This window comes from Carlito syrichta, unplaced genomic scaffold (assembly GCF_000164805.1).
Source record: "Carlito syrichta isolate Samal-C Ts95f unplaced genomic scaffold, Tarsius_syrichta-2.0.1 Scaffold315477, whole genome shotgun sequence".
NCBI classification, from domain to species: domain Eukaryota; kingdom Metazoa; phylum Chordata; class Mammalia; order Primates; family Tarsiidae; genus Carlito; species Carlito syrichta.
In genome coordinates, this window is record NW_007259573.1 from 321,625 (window position 1) to 341,947 (window position 20,323).

Consider the following 20,323-nt stretch of genomic DNA (forward strand, 5'->3'; position numbering starts at 1 on the left):
GGGTGTGTGTGTGTGTGTGCGCGCGGGCGCGTGTTGCGTGTTGCGTGTGTGTGTGCGCGCGCGCGCCCGCTCGTGTGCCGGGAGACAGCGGCACTCGCGGCTTCCTTTTGTGTGTGTCCGGGATTGTGTGCGTGTGTGCGCGTGCGCCCGTCTGCGAGGAGGCAGCGGAGCGGCGTGGAGCAGCCGGGGCTTTTCCTGCCCGGGTGGCTGGCGCGCTTGGGGCCTCGCGGGCGGTGGGGCCCCGCCGCGGCCCGGCCTCCCAGACACCGCGTCTTCCGGGTCTGGCTCGCTGGCGCAGGCAGGGCTTCTTCCCCCAGCGAGATGGGAAACTTTGTGAGTGGCTTCTCCGCGGCGGCTAACAAGTGTCTGCCTGACAGCTGGAGCCGCCGAAGGCTAACGGACACCCCCTTTCCCTCCTGTGCCTGTCTCTACAAATCTTCTGTTGGACTGCATTGTGTTCACGGTTTCTTGTCTGCGACAAGGTCAGCGGGTAGTTTGGTATACTAGACAGTCCTTTACTTGGTGTCAAGAACGAAAAATGTACGCCTGTATCTTTATATTGGTTGGGCTAGTAAAACCTGCATGTTTGGTGGTAAGAACAATCCTAAGGCCTTTCCAGAATTAGGCTATGGGGCAAGCTTTTGCTCTCTGGACTCCGCGAAGCACTTCTTACAGTGCCAAGGAAGAGCTACTTGTGTAGTAGACTAAAAGCAAGAGTTGGGAAATGCAAAAGTTGAAGCTTTTCCCAACAACTTGAATTTAACACAGCTTTTTTGTTTTACATAATAGTTATGATTTGTTCTTGCATTATTCTCACGGCATCGGCATTGCCACCAGCCCCGGCCTCGACCCACTTCCCCTGAGTGGACCCTTTCAATTTAGTTTGCATATAGAATTTTACAAAATTTGGCATGGTGTGATTAAAAAAAGAGCATTTTTGAATTTTATAGAGGGTAATGGTAAAGACTTCACATAGTTTTGAAATTTCAAGTTTGTTGAATGTTGCTATAAATAAAATCCTATTCAGATTTTTAGATTTATTAAATCTAAAAATACGTTTGCAGTTGTCCTTTCGGTGCAAGAGGAAGTCCTGGGTTTCTCTGTACTTGTATCTGGGCAGATTTTCAGTACTGTCAGCATGATATGGGTGTAGAACCTTAACCTGAGTGAATAATTTGCTTGAGATTACAGTCTGTTTTGCAGACTCTGGGTCTCTTATTCCCAGTCTGGTGACCAATCCAAGAATAGATTGAGGAAACTAGGTATTTGTCTGTTTGGTGGAAAATATGGCTGAGCCAAAAAGTGAATGTATGAACATTTTCTTTTCTGTTGTAACGTTGGCCTTTCTTTAAAAACATAAAGGATTTGAGGATATTCCTCAGAATTACTTTTGATGAAATTTGTGCCACATTTACATTTAATTAAAACAGATAGATGCTTATGGTATTTAACATTGGGTGGATGTGTTTTTTATGTGGGTATTTTCAGTGGTTAGAGAATAGAAAGCAGTTTGAGAATATTTAGCCTCCTTGAGAATACCAGGGAGAAGAGGAATTATGTTAACTTCATTAATCTCTGTTAAAAACCTTTGGGTCTCTTTGTTGAGGATGCTTAACAAGGCATGGGTGGAATACCTGTGGATTTCCTCCACAGCTTTGTATGCTTTTATTCTCACTGTTACTGCGTTAGCCCCATACAGTAATGTTTGGTTAATGTTTTTTAGTGGGCATCATACAAAAGGGTGCTTTTTTTTTTATGGTATATGAGTTGCATTTGGACCTTTTTGTTTTGTTGGAAAACATCCCTCTCCTTGCTTAAGCCTTTCCTTCTATTCACAAAGTAAAAAGTCTTTCTTCTTCCTTCTCATCACCAAAAAAATCTTGGAAATTTTTAATCTAATACAATGGTTCTCAAATCAGAGATGATTTTGTCAATGTCTGGAGACATTTTTGGTCCACACTGGAGCTTCTACTGGCACCTTGTGGGTACACGCTAAACATTTTATGATGCACATGACAGCCTCACAAGAAAGAAATTTTCCAGTGCAAAATGTCACTAGTGCTAATATTGAGAAACCCTGATCTAATATATGGTGAATAAGATTCTCCCAAATGATTTAAACCTATGAAAGCCACCGGGCGTGATGGCTGAAGCCTGCAAAACCAGGACTTTGGGAGGCCAAGGCAAGAGGATTGCCTGAGCTCAGGGATTCGAGACCATCCTGGGCAACTTGGTGAGACCTCTTTTCTATAATAAATCAAAAAATTAGCTGGGCATGGCAGTGCATGCCTGTAGTTCCAGCTACTTGGAAGACTGAGATGGAAGGATTGCCTGAGCCCAGAACATCGAGGCTGTGGTAGCCATGAGCATGCCACTGCGCTCCAGCCTGGTCAACAGAGTGAGACTCCAGCTCAAAAAAATAAAATAAAAGAATAAACCTATGAAAGCTATTTATGATATAATTGATATCTCTATATTATGTATGTTATGAATCTTTTTCCAAAGTTTTCATTTGAGTGATCATGGGTCAAAGGTTATGAAGTATATATTGGAACATTAGAACACAGGATTTTGGAGCTGGAAGATCTTCAATATGTAGATGAAGAAGCTGAGTTTCAGTGAGATTATGGCTTATCCAAGGTCCCACAGATAATGCAGAGCTCAGGTCTCTTGTTACTTCTATTATAATTCAGTATTTGTTTATTTACTTCTATTATAATCCAGTATTTATTTGTTTATTGATCTGGAGTGCAGTGGCACAGTCATGGCTAACCATAGCCTTCACTTCCCAAGCTCAGGCGATCCTTCTGCCTCAACCTCCTGAGTAACTGGGATTACAGGTGTGTGCCACCACACCAGGATAGTTTTTAAAATTGTTTTATAAGACAAGGTCTTGCCTTCTTGCCCAGGCTGGTCTTGAACTCCAGGACTCAAGCGATCCTCCCACCTTGGCCTCTCAAAGTGCTAGGATTATGGGCTGAGCCACTGTGCCCAGCTAATTTACTTATTTAATTAAAATTAATTTAAATTATTACTGAGGGGGAGAGTATAATTTTTGCTTGATATACAAATTAACATAAATAAAATATAAAATAATTACATTGTGAGAAATTATCTCTTTCAGTGAACTATTACTTTTCAGATTCACAGAATTTGTTGAATTTCCAGCATGGTATTGTTACCATTGTAAACTTTTCAGTGTCTGCTGTTTGTTTTTTTTTTGAGTTGGAGTCTCACTCTGTCACCCACACTGGAGTGCAGTGGCTGCTCCCGGCCACCGCAGCCTCGACCTGCTGGGCTCCGGCGATCCTTCCGCCTCAGCCTTCCAATTAGCCGGAATTACAGGCATGCGCTACCACGCCCGGCTGATTTTTTGATTTATTGTAGAGATGAGGTCTCGCTGCCCAGGCAGGTCTCGAACCCGCGGGCTCAGGCAATCCACTCACCTCAGCCTCCCAAAGGCGCGGGATTACAGGCTGAGCCACCGAGCCCGGCTGAGCGTCTGCTTTTTAAAAAAGTTTGAAAAACTTAAAAAGCTCACATACAATTTTGAAATCCAACAATTTAAAGTTAATGATGATTACCTGGGCAAAATTTTGAAATTTTGAATGCGAACTCAACTGGAAATATTAAAACATCTTATGGTACATTGAACTTACATATTTATTCTGTTTTGTGAAGTTCACTGTAATGGTGAGTGCTGATTCTAAATCTGTTTTAGCAAGGTCCCTTTAGTTAATTTTAGAAAACGATATTGGAACCTTCAGGTGAAATGATATTGGGTGTAATATAAATTGGATAGTTAGATGAAATGTTTTCAAATTACTTCAGCAGTATATTGTCAGAGGAAGAAGTCTCAATGGGGTTCTTTTTATGTTTAAAAAAAATTTTTTTTGTATTGCTACCTTTTGAAAAATGAGTAGCTGGATGTGGTGGCTCACGCCTGTAATCCCAGCACTTTGGGAGGCAGAGGTGAGAGGATTACCTGAGCTCACAGGTTCGAGACCAGCCCAGGCAACTTGGCAGGGATAGTTAAAAAAAAAAAAAGTTAGCCAGACATGGTAGCACACGCCTGTAGTTCCAGCTACTTGGAAGGCTGAGGCAGAAGGATCGCAAGAGCCCAGCAGGTCGATGCAGGGATGGCTGTGAGTGTGCCACTGCACTACAGCCTAGGCGACAGAGTGAGACTCCAACTCAAAAAATAAAAAAAATTAAAAATTAAAAAAATTAACTGGGCATGGTGGCACGCACCTATAGTTCCAGCTACTTGGAAGACTGAGGTGGAACGATTGCTTGAACCCAGCAGTTTGAGGCTGCAGTGGCTGTTGAATGTGCCATTGCCCTCCAGCCTGGGGAAGAAAAAAAAAAAAAAGTAAAATAATGAGGACAGAGTGAGACTCTGACTTAAAAAAAAAAAAAATGAGGACAAAAAACAATGAGCAAAGATTTCTTTAAAAATGGTTTTGCATAAGAAATTTATTTTACAGAAAAAACTTAAAATGCATATTAGCAAAAAGAAACTGCTATTAAGTTTTAGAATATGGATTTCTTATACTTTCATTAATCTTTTATTATGGAAAATTTTACATAGATAAAATTAGAATAGCATTATGAAGACTTCTTGTTACTTCTGTTATAATTCATGGGCATATATCATATACCCATGATCTAGCTTTAACAGGTAGCAGTTAATGACCAGTCTTGTGTCATTTATACCTCTGTCTTACCTGTTTCTTCCTTCTCTTGTTATTTTTTTTAACTTTCTTTTGAAAAACTTATAGACACACAAAGTGGCAAAATTAGTACACAGTCTTACATACCCTTCACCCAGACATATAGCTCTGGTAAGACATCAAAACCAGGCAATGGACATTGGTACATTACTGTCAACTAGAATGCTAAACTTGCTCTATTTTACCATTTTTTAAAACCTGCATTCATTTGTGTGTGTTTATAATTCTAGCATTTTTATCCCATGTGTAAATTCATGTAACTACCACCAAGGAAGCCCTCTTGCTACCCCTTTATATTCCAAGCCCTACCCTACTACTCCTCCCTGCCCCCTGGCACCCTGTCCTCTGTCTGTAGTTTTGTTATTTCCAGAATGGTATCTGTAATACTAATTCATACTTTGTCTAGCCATTCACCTGTTGAGGGACTTTTGGTATGTTGCACTATTGTGTTGTTATGAATAAAAGGGTTATGAACATTTGGGTATAGGATTTTGTGTAAACAAGAGCTTTTATTTCTCTCTGAGATAAATGCTGAAGAATGAAACTCTTGGGTTGTATGGCAAGTACATGTTGTTATTTAGGAAACTTCCCAACTGTTTTCCAGAGTGGCTCTACCATTTACATTGTTATCGGCAGTGTATGAGATCTTTTTTCTGCATTCTTGCCGGTATTTGATAGTATTGCTATTTAAAATGTTTATCTGTTCTAATAGATACATAGTGATACTTTATTGTAGTTTTTTGTTTGTTTGTTTTGAGTTGGAGTCTCACTCTGTTGCCCAGGCTAGAGTGCAGTGGCATACTCATGGCCACCCACTGCAGCCTCCACCTGCTGGGCTCAGGTGATCCTTCCGCCTCAGCCTTCCAAGTCGCTGGAACTACAGGTGTGTGCCACCATGCCTGGCTAATTTTTTGATTATTGTAGAGATAAGGTCTCACCAAGTTGCCCAGGCTAGTCTCGAACCCGTGGGCTAAGCTAATCTTCTCACCTCAGCCTCCCAAAGTGCTGAGATTATAGATGTGAACCACCATGCCTGGCCTTTTTTTGTAGTTTTAATTTGCATTCCTCTGATGAGAAATGGTTAATTAAATAGTTCTCTAATGGTTAATGATGTTGAACATCTTTTTCCTCACTAATTTGCTGTGCAGACCACCTTTTTTGATGAAGTGTCTGTTCATGTCTTCTGCCCTCCCTCCCTCCCTCCCTTCTTCCTTCCTTCCGATTTGAAGTCTCACTCTGTCACCCAGGCTGGAGTGCAATGGCACACTCACGGTCACCCGGTGTCGACCTGCTGGGCTCTGGCCATCCTTCTGCCTCAGCTTTTCAAGTACCCAGAACTGCAGGCTCATGCTACTACCAAATTGCCTGGGTTGATCTTGAACCCGCGGGCTCAGGCAGTCTACTTGCTTTGGGCTCCCAAAGTGCTGGGATTACAGGCTGAGCCATTGAGCCTGGCCTCTACTCATTTTCTAACCAGAATATTTTTGTTTTTTACTGCTGAGTTTTCATATATTCTAGGTACAAGACCTTTTTCAGATATATGGTTTGTGAACATTTTCTCTCATCTTAGCTTTTTATCTTAAGTTCTTTTGTAGGGCAAACATTTTTAATTTTAATGAAGACTAGTTTATTTTCTTTTATGGAGCTTGCTTTTGGTGCCAAGTCCAAGAACTGTTTGCTTAGATTCTGAAGTACTTCTTCTATTTTTCTCCTAAAAGTTCTGTGGGTTTTTGTTTGTTTGTTTTTTTGAGTCTGGAAGTCTCACTTTGTCACCCAGGCTGCAGTACAGTGGTGTGATCATGGTTCACCTCAGCAGTGACCTTCTGGGCTCAGGCAGTCCTTCTCAGTCTCCCAAGTAGCTGGGACTATAGGCTTGTGCCAGTGCACTTGGTTTATATTTTGATTTTTGTAGAGACAATTTCTTGCCATTTTGCCTAGACTGATCTGGAACTCCTGGACTTAAGTGATCTTCCTGCCTTAGCCTTCCAAAATGTTGGGATTACAGGTGTGAGCCATCATACCTGACCATTTCTGTAGTATTATCTTTTTTATTTAAATTCATGGTTGATTGATTCTGAATTTTTGATCATGGTTATGAGGTTTAGGTCAAGAGTCTTTTTTTTGGACAATGGATATTTATTTGTTCCAGCACTTTTAGTTTAAAGTCTGTCCTTCCTCCTTTGAATTGTCTTTACCTCTTTGTCAAAAATCAGTTGAACATATTTGTGTTGGTGTATTTTGGGGTGTCCTATTCTGTGTTATTGATCTGTGTGTCTTTCTTTCCTCCAGTACCACACTGTCTTGATTATTATAGCTATATAGTAAGTCTTATTAGGTAAAGTGCTTCCTCTCACTTCATACCTTCTTTAAGATTGTTTTAGCTCTTATGATTTGTTTGACTTTTCATGTAAATTTTAGAATGATCGCATCTGTATCTACAAAAAATTCTTGTTAGGAGTTTGATAGGACTTAAATAAACTTGTTCAATTTGAGGATAGTTTTTTTTTTACTATATAAAGACTTTCATTTCTTGACCATTTTCCATATTATTTTGGAGCAAATTCCAGCCATCATACAGTTTTTCTTAAGCTGCATGATGTTAAGTGCTATTGAGATATAACTTGCATAACATACAATTTACATATTTAAAATGTACAGTTCAGTAGTTTGTAGTGTATTTGTAGAGTTGTGCAGCCATTACCATAATCAATTTTAAGACATTTTCATCATCCTAAAAATAATCTGTCAGCAGTCACTCCCCATTCCTCCTTCCACCCAGTCCCTGGCAACCACTAATCTACTTTCTGTCTCTAGGAATTTGCCTATTCTGGACATTTCATATGAATGGAATCATAAAATACATGATCTTTCATGTCTGGCTTCTTTCACTTAGCAGAATGTTATATGATGTAGTACGTGTCAGTAGTTCATCCCTTTTTGTTACTAAATAGTAATCTATTATATGGGCATATCATATTTTGTCAGTCCAGTCATCATTTGTTGGGTTGTTTTCACTTTTTGGCTATTATGAACATTGGTGCTATGAACATTCATGTGAATTTTTTTTTTTTTTTTTTGAGTCAAGAGTCTCACTCTGTCGCCCAGGCTGGAGTACAGTGGCACACTCACACCGACCCCAGCGTTGACCCGCTGGGCTCTGGCAATCCTTCCACCTCAGCCTTCTAAGTAGCTGGAACTACAGGTGTGTGCTATTATGCCCAGCTACTTTAAAAAAATTTATTGTAGAGATGAGGTCTCACCAAGTTGCTTGGGCTGATCTTGAATCGGCGGGCTCAGGCATCCACTAGCCTTGGCCTCCCAAAGTGCTGGGATTACAGGCTGAGCCACTGAGCCCAGCCCATGTGAAATTTTAATGTGGACATTTGTTTTCATTTCCTTTGCCAAGTCATATGGTACCTCTTTGTTTAACCATTTGAGGAACTTTCAGACTGCCCAAAGTGGCTTTACTGTTTTACATTTCCACCAGCATTGTCTAAGGATTCCAATTTCCCCACATCCTATCTAACTCTTCATATTGTCTTTTTGATTATAGCTATGCTAATGGGTGTGAAGTAGCATTTCATGGTTTTGATTTGCATGTCTCTGATGGCAGTGATGTTGAGCATCATTTCATGTGCTTATTGCCCATTTGTATTTATTTTTTGGAGAAATGTCTATTTTGAGTCTTTGCCCATTTTTAAATTAGGTTATCTTTATTGTTGGACTGTAAGAGTTCTTTATATATTCTAGATATTAGACTTTTATCAGGTAAATGATTTGCAAATATTTTGTCTGTGGGTTCTTTTCACTTTCTTGATAGTGTCTTTTGAAGTACAACAGTTTAAACATTTTTATATTGTGATAAAAAAATACATAACATGAGATCTAGCCTTGCTTATGAGTTATAGGAGTTTCTTATGTATTTTCATCGTAAGCCTTTTATCAGATAAATGGTTTGCAAATATTTTTTTTTTCTATTCCATAGGTTGTCTTTTCACTCTGTTTATTGTTTCCTTTGCTCTACAAAAGCCTTTTGGTTTGATGTGGTCCCACTTGTCTATTTTTGCTCTTGTTGCCTGTGTGCTTTTGGTGTCAAATTTAAGAAATCACAGCCACGTCATGAAGCTTTTCCCCCATGTTTTCTTCTAGGAGTTTTATAGTTTCAGGTTTTATTGAGTTTCTAATCCATTTTGAGTTGATTTTTATGTATGGTGTAAGATGAGGGTCACATTTCAATTCTTTTTCATGTGGCTATTCAGATTTCCCAGGACCATTTGTTAAAAAGAGAGTTTACTTTCCCCATTGTGTATTCTCGGCACCCTTGTTGAAGATCAGTTGACTGTATATGTATGGGATTATTTCTGGGCTTTCTATTTTGTTCTTTTGGTCTGTATGTCTGCCTTTATGCCAGTATCATACTGTTGTAATATGTTTTGAAATCAGGAAGCGTGAGGCCTGCAGCTTTGTTGTTCTTTCTCAAGATTGTTTTGGCTGTATTTGGGATCTTTTGTGGTTGTATTTGAATTTTAGGATTGTTTTTTCTTTTCCTGTAAAAAATGCCACTAGGATTTTGAGAGATTGCATTGAACCAGTAGATCTCTGTGAGTAGTATGGGCATTTAAATAATATTAATTCTTCTAATCCATGAACACAGCATGTCTTTGTTTTGTGTCTTCTTTAATTTCTTGCATCAGCATTTTGTATTCATTGTAGAAATCTTTTCTTCCTTGGTTAAGTTTGTTAAGTATTTTATTATTTTTGATGCTGTTGTACAGTTTAAAATTTTGATTCTCCTGCTTGTGTTTTTGGAGTTACATTTAAGTAGGCTTGGCCTTCTCCAAGGTCACAAATGCTTACTTCTGTATTTTCTTTTCTTCTTTTTTTTAAGATGAGTCTTGCCATTTTGTTCGATGCTAGATGTGAACTTCTGGGCTCAAGTGATTCACTGCTTCAGCCTCCCAGATAACTGGAATTTCAGGAGCATGTCAGTATACCTGGCTTTCTTGTGATCGTTTCATAGCTTTAATTCTTACACACAGGCTTTTGATCCATTTAGGGTTAATTTGTGGATATGGAATGAGAAAAGGGTCCAACTTCATTCTTTTGTATGTGGATGTTATTTGGTTCTAGCACTATTTTATTTTTGTTTTGTTTTTTTTCGAGTTGAAGTTTCACTCTATTGCCGGGCTGGAGTGCATTGGCATTCTCATGGCCTCCCTAGTGTTGTTCTGCTGGGCTCCAGTGATCCTTCTGCCTCAGCCTTCCACGTAGCTGGAACTATAGGCGTGCGCTACTATGGCTGGCTGATTTTTTTTTTTTTTTTTTAGTTGTAGAGACAAGGTCTTGCCAAGTTGCCCAGACTGGTCTCGAACCCGCAGGCTCAGGCAATCCACTCACCTTGGCCTCCTAAAGTGCTGGGTTTAAAGGCTGAACTGCTGATCCCGGCCAGCACAGTTATTTCAGAGACTTCTTTCTTCACTGCTTTGTCTTTGCACCCTGTCAAAAAATTGTTTAACTTAGCCAGGCATGGTGGCATGTGCCTGTAGTCCCAGCTGTCTGGGAGGCTGAGATGGGAGGATTGCTTGAGTCAAGGGGTTCTAGCCTAGCTTGAGTGACATAGTGAGAACCAGCCTGCTTAAAAAAAAAACAAAAAGGTTGACATAAATGTAAATATTTATTTCTGGAAACTCAGTTCTATTCCTTGATCTATATATCTTTATGCCAGTACCATAGTGTTTTGATTACTGTAGCTTTGTAGTAAGTTTTGAAATTAGAATGTATGTATCCTCTTTGTTCTTTCAAGATTGTTGTAGATATTGAGTTCCTTGAAATCCCGTATGAATTTTAGGATCAATTTGTCCATTTCTACAAAACTAGGTGCTGGGGTTTTGATATGAGTTACATTGAATCTGTAGGTGATTTGTTGAAAATACTTTTATCTTTTTTTTTTGAGTTGGAGTCTCACTCTTGTCTCCCAGGCTGGAGTGCAGTGGCATGCTCACGGCCACCGCAGCCTTGACCTGCTGGGCCTAGGCAATCCTTCCGCCTCAGCCTTCCAAATAGCTGGAAATGCAGACTCTTGCCACCATGCCCGGCTAGTTTTTGTGATTTACTGTAGAGACGAGGTAGAGACCTTGGGTTCAGGCAATTCTCTCGCCTCGGCCTCCCAGAGTGTTGGATTACAGGCTGAGCCACCACGCCCAGCCAATATTTTTGTTTTAAAACAATAGTAAGTTTTCTGATCCATGAACACCAGAGGTCTTTCTGTTTGTTTAGGTCTTTGTTAATTTCTTTTTAAGATGTTTTGTAGTTTTAAGCATGCAAGTCTTATATCTATTTAGTGAAATTTATTACTAAATACTTTGTTCTTTTTGATGCTGTTATAAGTGGTATCATTTACTTAATTACATATTAGAATTGTTCATTGCTAACATATAGAAACATAATTGATTTTTGCATACTGTCCTTATACTGTGTAACCTTGCTGAATTTGTTTATTAGCTCTAGTACTTTTTAGTGGATTTTGTAGAATTTTCTGTATACATGATCAGACCATCTGCAAAAAGATAGTTTTACATTTTCCTTTTCATATTAATGCCTTTTATTTAAACTTCTTGGCTAATTTACCTAGCTAGATCCTCTGCTATAGTATTGTAGAGAAGCATAGCAAGAGCAGACGTTCTTGTCTTCTGATCTTGGGGGAAAGCATTCATTATTTCACTAGTAAGTATGATGTTTGCTCTAGATTTTTTTTTAAAACAGGATTTGGTTTTGTTATTCTGGTGTGCAGTGGCATGATCATAACTCACTGCATCCTTGAACTTGACTCTGGAGATCCTCTGCCTCAGACTCTTGAGTAACTGGGACTACAGGTGCATACCACCATTCCTGGCTAATATTTAAATTTTTTGTAGAGACCAGGTTTCACTATATTGCCCAGGCTAGTCTTGAACTCCTGACCTCAAGCAGTCCTTTCACCTTGGCCTCCCAAAGTGCTGGGGTTACAGACATGAGTCACCATACTCTGCCTGGGTTTTTCATAGATGGCTTTTATCAGGTTGATGAAGTTCCCTTCTATTCCTAGTTTGTTGCATGTTTTCATTGTGTAAGGGTGTTGGATTTCATCAAACGTTTTTCTGCATCTGCTGAGATGATCTGCCAAAAATAAAGGTTTTTGCCCTTTTTTCTATTGATATGGAATATTATATTAATTAATTTTCAGATGTTAAACCAATCTCACTTTCCCAAGGTAAATCTTGGATGGTCATAGTGCATAATCCTTTTTTATATGTTAGTAGGTTTAGTTTGCTAGTATCTCTTTGAGGATTTTTATATCTATATTTGTAAGAGCAATTGACTTGTCATTTTCTTTTCTTGTGATGGCTTTATCTTGTTTTGATATTCGTAATACTGACCTAATAAAAAAAAGAGTTGGGGAATATTCTCTCCTCTGTTTTTGGGAAGAATTCTGAACAGTTGGTATTAATTCTTCATTAAATGTTTTATTCTTGTCTACTCTTTGTCTTTTGGTGTTTTTAGTTTTGCTAGGCTTACACTTTTTTTTGTTTCATTTTCATTGATTTTCTCTATTTTCTGTTTTATTGACTTTGGGTCATTATTATTTCCTCTCTTCTGCTTTCTTTGGGTTCCTTTTGCTCACTTTTTAAGTTTCTTGTGGTAATTAGGTATTTGTTTCAGATCTTTCCTTTTTTTTTTTTTTTGGAATTGAGGTCTCAAAAAGCTTTTGCCGAGGCTGGAGTGCAGTTGGCGCCATCATGGTTTGCCACACTCTCGATCTCCTTCCTGGGCTCAGGTGATCTTTCTGCCTCAGCTTCTCAAGTATCTTTGATTTTTTTTTTTTTTTTAAATAGAGATGAGGTCTTGCTATGTTGTCTGGGCTGGTCTCCGACTTCTGGACTCAAGCAGTCCTTCCACCTCAGCCTCCAAAGTGTTCGGATTACAGGCATGAACCACCACGCGCAGCATTGTTCATTTCTAGTGTAAGCATTTAGTGTTGTAAATTTCCTTCTGACTAGTGTGTTAGCTATATCCCACATATTTTGGCATTATGTTTTTGTTTTCATTTATTTTTATGTAATCTATTTGAATTTTTTCTTTGAGATTTCCTTTTGACCCATGTAATTTTTAGAAGTGTGTAATTTTATTTTTCTGTTGAGAGACTTTCCTGTTGTCTTTCTGATTTCTAGTTTGAGTAGATTATGGTCAGAGAACTCTTACTATTTCAATTTTTTAAATTTTTTTGAGGTTTGTTATGGCCTGGGTTATGGTCTGCCTTGGTGAATGCTCTGTGTGTGCTTAAAAAAAAGTACATTCTCCTATCATTATTATTATTATTTTTCTTTAAGTTGGAGTCTCACTCTATCACCCAAGCTGAATGACATACTCACGGGCACCGCAATCTGACCTGCTGGGTTCAGGTGATTCTTCTGCCTCAGCCTTCCAAGCAGCTGGAACTACAGGTGAATGCCACCCCACCCGGCTAATTTTTATTTTATTGTATTTTGTTTTATTTTTATTTATTGTGGAAATGAGGTCTCACCAAGTTGCCTGGGCTGGCCTCGAACCCCTGTGCTCAAGCAATCCTCTCACCTCTGCCTCCCAAAGTTCTGGGACTACAGGTGTGAGCCACCATGCCCATCCCATTCTGCTTTTATTGAGTGGAATATTCTATATGTATGTCAGTTAGACCCTTTTGATTTATTGTGTTGTTAATGTAGCCACTCTGCTTTTAAAACATTTATTTTTTTATATCTTTTCCCTTGTTTTACTTTATATTGCTGAATTTAAATTTCTTGCAAGCAACATAATTGGGTCATTAAAAAAAAAAATCTACTCTGCCAGTCTGTCTTGTGATTGGTTTATTTAGACCATTTGCATTTAAAGTAGTTATTATGTTAATGCTTAAGTGTGCTATTTTGTTATTTGATTTGTTAATTTTCCCTGGTTTTTGTTTGTTTTCTTACCTTTCTGCAGATTACTAGAGTTTTTTAAATGATTCCTTCTTGATTTATGTATAATGCTTTTTTGTCTCTATCTTGGTTTAGTTTTTGTAGTTGTTGTTCTGGTTGTTATAATATGCATATGTACTTAGAACAGTCTCTCATTTCAGCATTTTACCATTTAAGCAGAAGTGTGGAATCCTCACTTATATTTTACTTTTTCCCCTTCCCCAGTGCTTTGGCAAAAACTCTTTCCCTCTGTTCTCACATCACAGCAGTCATTAACACGAATACGCCTGGGACCAAATGTGAGAATTTCTCCCACCACCAAGCAGTGGACATCAGCAATCAATCAGTGGACATCAATCTATTTGGTGCCTACCCTATCTATTCAGAGATGGTGTCAGATTCCACAGGCTGAGGGCTCAGTCTACCAAAACTTCCCCTTCCTTCCACCCATAGTTGCAGGTCCAGGGCTCTGGAACTTCTGACTGACTATTCAAGTTGGAGTTCATACAACCTCTGTGTGTGTGTGTGTGTGTGTGTGTGTGTGTTGGAATCTCATCACCAAGGCTAGAGTGCAGTGGCACACTCATAGCCGCCCCCATGTTGGCCTGCTGGGCTCCAGCGATCCTTCCCGCCTCAGCTATCCAAATAGCTGGAACTATAGGCGTGCACTACCCCACTGGCTAATTTTTTATTTATTGTAGAGACGAGGTCTTGCCAAGTTGCCTGGTCTGGTCTCGAACCTGCAGACTCAGGCAGTCCACTCGCCTCCTGCCTCCCAAAGTGCTGAGATTACAGGCTGAGCCGTGGAGGCCGACCTCACAACCTCTTGTTTCGGGTTAGAATAATTTGCTAGAGTGACTCACAGAACTCAGAGAAATACTTTTGTTTACTAAGAAAAGTATTTTAAAGTATGTAAATAGCCAGATGAAGAGATACAAAGGGCAAGGTCAGGAAGGGTTCTGGGAGCTTCTGTCTCATGGAGTTGAGGTGTGCCACCCTCCTGGCATGCGAATGAGGGATTCACCTTCCTGTCAGCCTCCATGTGTTCAGCTTTCTGGAAGCTCTCTGAACCCAGTTCTCTTGGGTTTTTATGGAAGCTTCATAACTTAAGCATTCTTTCTCCCAAGATGTAGGGTGAGGCCGTCTCTGAGGAGGGTCTTAGACCCACAATCAGAAGGGTGGGGGAAGATTAGGGTGAAAATAGGGCAGGAAAAGATCAGAGAGACTCTTGTTTCCTAAGACCTGCCCCTGAGGCCTGATATACCCAACGTTGTAACAAAAGACTGCAACTAGGGCTATGGGTGTTAAGAACCAGGAAAGGTAGGCAGAAACCAATATATACCATTAACACCACATCCAGTTTTAAATATTTCCTTGAGTATCAGATGATATTATGAATTTTCTTTCTGTCACCAAGTATGATTCATAAACCTAATGAAAATGATGATCTCTTCTATATACATATCTTTCTACTTTTTTGTTGTTTCTTCTCCCTTCTGATACTTAAAATTCCTTTTTTTTAAAAAAAAAATCATTTTCATTCTGTTTAGGAAATTTTCTTTAGCCAGTCTTTAGGGGTAGGTCTTCTAGAGACACTTTTTTTTAAAAACTTCTTTGGAGAATGTATACCGTATTTCTCTTTTATTTCTGAAGAGCAGTTTCACTGGGTATAGAATTTCTGGTTGGTAGTTCTCTTTTTTCCCCAATATTTGAAAAATGCATTTATTTTTGGCCTCTGCTGTTTCAGATGAGAAATCTGGTGTCATTTGAATTGGTGTTCCATTATGGGTAATGTGTTTCTCTCTGGTTGCTTTGAAGGTTTTTTCCTTTGTCTTTGTTTTTGAATATTTAATTATGATGTGTCTGTGGATTTCTTTAGGTCTATTCTCTTTGGAGTTTACTTAGCTATTTGGGTTTGCAAGTTAGTGTTCTCCAAATTTAAGAAAGTTTCAGTCATCATTTCTTCAAATAGTATTTCAGGTCCACACTCTTCTCTCTTACGGGACTTTGGTGATGTGAATGTTGAATCTTTTTTTTTTAATTGCGCCACAGTTCCCTACAGCTATTACTTGAATTTTTTTTTTCAGGTTATTTTCCCTCTGTTGTTCAGAATGGGTGTAGAATTCTTTTCTGTCTTCGTGTTCTGTGATTATTATCTTTCCTTGTCATCTCCATGTCCCCATTCAGCAAGTTTTTCAAAAAATGATTATTGTCTTTTTTAGTCCTATAATTTCTCTTTGCTTCGTTTTGTAATAACTTCTGTTTCTTTGCTGAGATTTCCCATTTTTTCACTTCTTTCAGGAGACTGTATAATTGATGGTGAAACTGTTTTTTTTTTCAGTCTAAGTCTTACTCTGGGTCCAAGATTGGAGTGCAGTGGCAGGATCATGGTTCACCACAGCCCTTACCCCCTGCACTCAGGCGATGCTTCTGGCCCTGCCTCTCGAGTAGCTGGGACTACAGGTGCACGCCATCATGCCTGGCTAATTTTTTTGATATTTTTTGTATATTTAGGTCTTGCTGTGTTGCATAGACTGGTCTTGAACTCCTGGGCTCTAGCAGTCCTCTCCCCTCAGCCTCCAAATGTGTTGAGGTTACAGATGTCAGTCCTACACCCAGCCAGAAACATTTTTATAATGGCTGTTTCTTGCTGTTTCACTTGTTTTGGAATGATTGGTTAATTGATTGCTGAAACATTTGCTTTAAAATTCTTGTTAAATTCCAACGTGATTCATCTCTGTGTTGTCCTAGTTGATTGTTTTTTCTCATTCATATGATTTTTCTTGGGTGATTTTCTGTTGTATCATGGACATTTTATCAACAGATGTTAGGCATCTCTAGCCTTTATTTAAATTTTTAGTTTTAATAGGCAGTCACCCTATTTAGGCTTAGTATAGGTGTTGCCCCACTTTTGTAGACTATGGTTCCAGTGGCAGTTTAATTTTTAGAACCTTTGCAGTTTGCTTGATTTGTCTAATCCAGCTGGGGCTTCCACTGTTCCCTGCAGGTGCTGCCTGAGGGAGTTGAAGGGATTTCTACATGCTGGGTTTCTTGTTGTCTGTTAGATGGGAAGGAATTATGGTAGGACCCACCTCCTGGTTCCTCTGTTCTCTTCTCCCCCTGCTCTGGTATCTTTGGTCAAACTGAGCTACTTGCTGTGGCTGGATGCCTCAGTTTTGTCTACTTCCTTTGTATCTCTAGGCGGAAAAGAGGAATTTCAGGCCAAGTAGGGAAGGGGAGTGCTTCCTGTGGTCTTTATTGTTGACTGGGCTTTCAGTTCATCTCCTTTGCCTGTTCCCAGAGGAACAATATCAGAGGGATGTTGACGTTCGATTTAGGGGAAGAATGTGACTATCTGGTCTGGTTTTTTAAGTTCTTTTTTTTGAGTCAGTTTCACTCTCGCCCTGGCTGGAGTGCATTGGTGTGCTCATGGCCACCTCAGCTTCGACCTTCTGGGCTCAGGTGATTTTTTCACTTCAGCCTCCCAAGTAGCTGGAATTACAGGCATGGCCCACCATGCCCGGCTACTTTTTTATTTATTGTAGAGACAGAGTCTTGCCATGATGCCCAGGTTTGTCTTGAATCATGGGCTTACGCAGTCTTCTTGCCCCCACCTCCCAAAGTGCTGGGATTACAGACATGAACCACTGCGTCTGGTCTTCTTTCTGTTGTTAGATTGGTGATTAGAAAATGCCAGATCTGGATGGCCTTCATGTGTTGGTTGTGGGGACATAAAACACTCTGCTTCTTTTCTGTTTCTCCAGTCTTGGGGTCTCATTGGTTTGTTGCCTTTTTGCCACCTTACTTGTGTTATATCCTCATACAGTTTTGCTTTATGAGGAGGAGCAGTAGAAGAACAGATTTAGGCCATTGTATCTGGACCGAGTTCACCTCTCCTGATTTTTGTGAATTCGCCTCATCTCCATCCAGTGGTTTATTCAGCATTGAAAATATTGTATTGATGTGTGTATCGATATGTGCTTTGTTAACTTATAGGCATCACATAAGTGTGTGCTTCAGTTATGGACCACAGTATCTGACAGCCGGGAAGTCTTTGTGAGGTCATTCATTCCCAGTTCAAGAAGGTGCTAGGGAATAGGTGCATACTGTACTATTCTACTATGCATGTGTCACGTAAACAGAATTTTGTCATTTAGTTAATTAAAGTGAGTTTATGAATTCTGAGCACTTTCTTTAAAAATATATTTGTTTAATAGGTTGTTTATATTTAAGATGTTTAAATTATTCCAGTAATACAATATTTTTCAAAACAAATCTGATGAAAACCTTATATTATACAACCAGTTTAGTCCGTTTCTATTTATAGGTTGAAAAAGAAAGATTAGATAAAATGTCCTGCTTTTACATGTTTTAGTTTTCTAATTGAGAATAAATTGGCCCCAAATAAGCAAATGTTTATTCTACATTAATAGTAGCTAGTGCTTCTTAAAATATATGTTTTTATTTTTAAAGACAGGAACTCCCTCTGTCACTGGAGTGCTGGTGTTGTGGTACTCGATCTCCTGGACTAAAGTGTTCTTTCCACCTCAGCCTCCTGAGCAGCTAGGACTACAAGTATATTCCACTGTGTCTAGCTACTTAAATACATTTATTTTTAGAGATGAGGTCTCACTGTGTTGCCCAGGCTTGTCTTGAATTCACGGGTCAGCCACTGCGCCTGGCCTACTATTTTTCTTATATATGTAACTATCTGTGTAGGTAGCATTGCGTTTCAAATCTTATGTTTATTGGTGTTATACTTTGAAGATGTTTGTTTTTTTCTGACTCCCAGAACATTGCTAAGAATTTAAATATATTTTAATTAGAGAATGACGCTGTCTGTGATGTTATATGCAAGTAGACATTTATTAGCAGGCAGAGGATCTGATTGAAATCTTTGCCTTGCTACTTACATGTTGTGTACAAATTTAATGTTTATTCAGTAAAAAATCATGTAAAAATAAAACAGCTTTTCCTTGAGTTTTGTGACTTACTAACCTTAAAAACTCATTTCTTTTAAAATTTTATCTATCTACTATCTATCTATCTATCTACCTATCTACCTATCTATCTATCTATCTATCTATCTATCTATCTATCTATCTATTTTTTAGAGTCAGGGTCTCACTTTGTTGCCCAGGCTGTAGTGCAGTGGCTTGCTCATAGCTCACTGTAGCCTTGAACTCCTGAACTCAAGTGATCCTCCAGCCTCAGCTACTCAAGTAGCTGGGATCACAGGCACACACCACCACACCCACCTAACTTCTTATTTTTGTAGAGATGAGGTTTTGCTGTGTTGCCCAGGTTGGTTTTGAACTCCTGGCCTTAACTGATCCTCCTTCCTTGGCCTCTCAAAATGCTGTGGTTATAGGCATGAGCTATTTTCTATTAGTAAATCTGGTGAAGGGTTACATAGTTGCTTGACAGTGTAATACCCTGCACTGTGATAGGGTTATTTTTTGAAATGTTTCTCACTGGAACAAGTGATTTAGATGTAAAGGTTCTGTCTGTTTAGTGATTTAGTGTCTGAGGAGTTTGTAAACATGCTTACTGTTGTGTTTTCTAACATGGGTGGACAGTTGGTTTGTTTGACAAATGTTTACTGGTTAGTTGATTTGGAAAGGCCAAGAGGTGTGAAAAATTTCACTTGATGGCTTTATGTTACTCACTTTACTTAACTATCTGTTATGTATCTGACTACCCCTTTGTAGGATTTTCTCTCTCAACTAAGTGGAATAACTACATTAATTGCAAAGTTTTAAATATTTTGGCTTAATTTTTGGTGATAGTAGAAATGGAAAATGATTTAAGAAAGATCTGGGTAGGGTAGGTAATTTCTGGGGTGGTTGGTTTGAATTTATTAGGCTGTTATTCTTCCTTGGGATATATCTGGTTATGAAAATATACTATCAGACCATTATTCATGTGTCATTTTTGGTTCAAAAGATATAAAGTGTACCTCCTTAGAGGGAGTCTTAATCACTTTAATTTTCAAAGCAGTTATTGTAAGTTTAAGGAACACATATGTCTGCTCTTTTGCATTGTCACTGTAGAAAATTGGACCAAATCATAGAAATCTCTTGTCTGGAACAAGTTTATTTTCTTTTTAAAACATCATTCAGGAAGCCTCATTAAATCATCAAAGTAAGAACTAATTTTAAATTATAACTTGACTAATGTGTGAGTGTATGTTTTGTAAAATGTGATCTAGTTAGAAGATGCTAAAGGACTTTAAATATTTTTAGTTTCAAATTCTTTTTTTATTTTTATTTTTTGATTTGGAGTCTCACTCTGTCGCCCAGGCTGGAGTGCAGTGGCATACTCAAAGCCACCCCAGTGTTGACCTGCTGGGCTCTGGTGATCCTTCTGCCTTAGCCTTCCAAATAGCTGGAAGTACAGGTGCACACTACCATGCCTGGCTAATTTTTTATTTATTGTAGAGACGAGATCTCGCTAAGTTTCCCAGGCTGGTCTTGAACCTGTGGGCTCAGGCAATCCACTCATCTAGATCTCCCAAATTACTGGGATCACAGTCTGAGCCACTGAGCATGGCCAGGTTCAAGTTCTTTTTTTTTTTTGAGTTGGAGTCTCACTCGGTCGCCCAGACTGGAGTGCAGTGGC

The 20,323-nt window shown here is 39.1% G+C and overlaps 1 protein-coding gene across 3 annotated transcripts in view; it reads left to right on the top strand.

Annotated features, from left to right (window-relative positions):
• The window catches only part of ZNF148 (zinc finger protein 148), a 141,334-nt gene that overhangs the window by 17,817 nt on the left and 103,194 nt on the right, over window positions 1-20,323 (top strand). Inside the window, exon 2 of one of the 3 annotated variants that reach the window (XM_021706358.1) lies at window positions 17,795-17,801. The exons of the other annotated variants lie outside the window; for them this stretch is intronic. The gene's annotated coding sequence lies outside the window, so the exon portion shown is untranslated. The remainder of the gene's footprint in view (window positions 1-17,794; window positions 17,802-20,323) is intronic. 3 annotated transcript variants of the gene reach the window in all.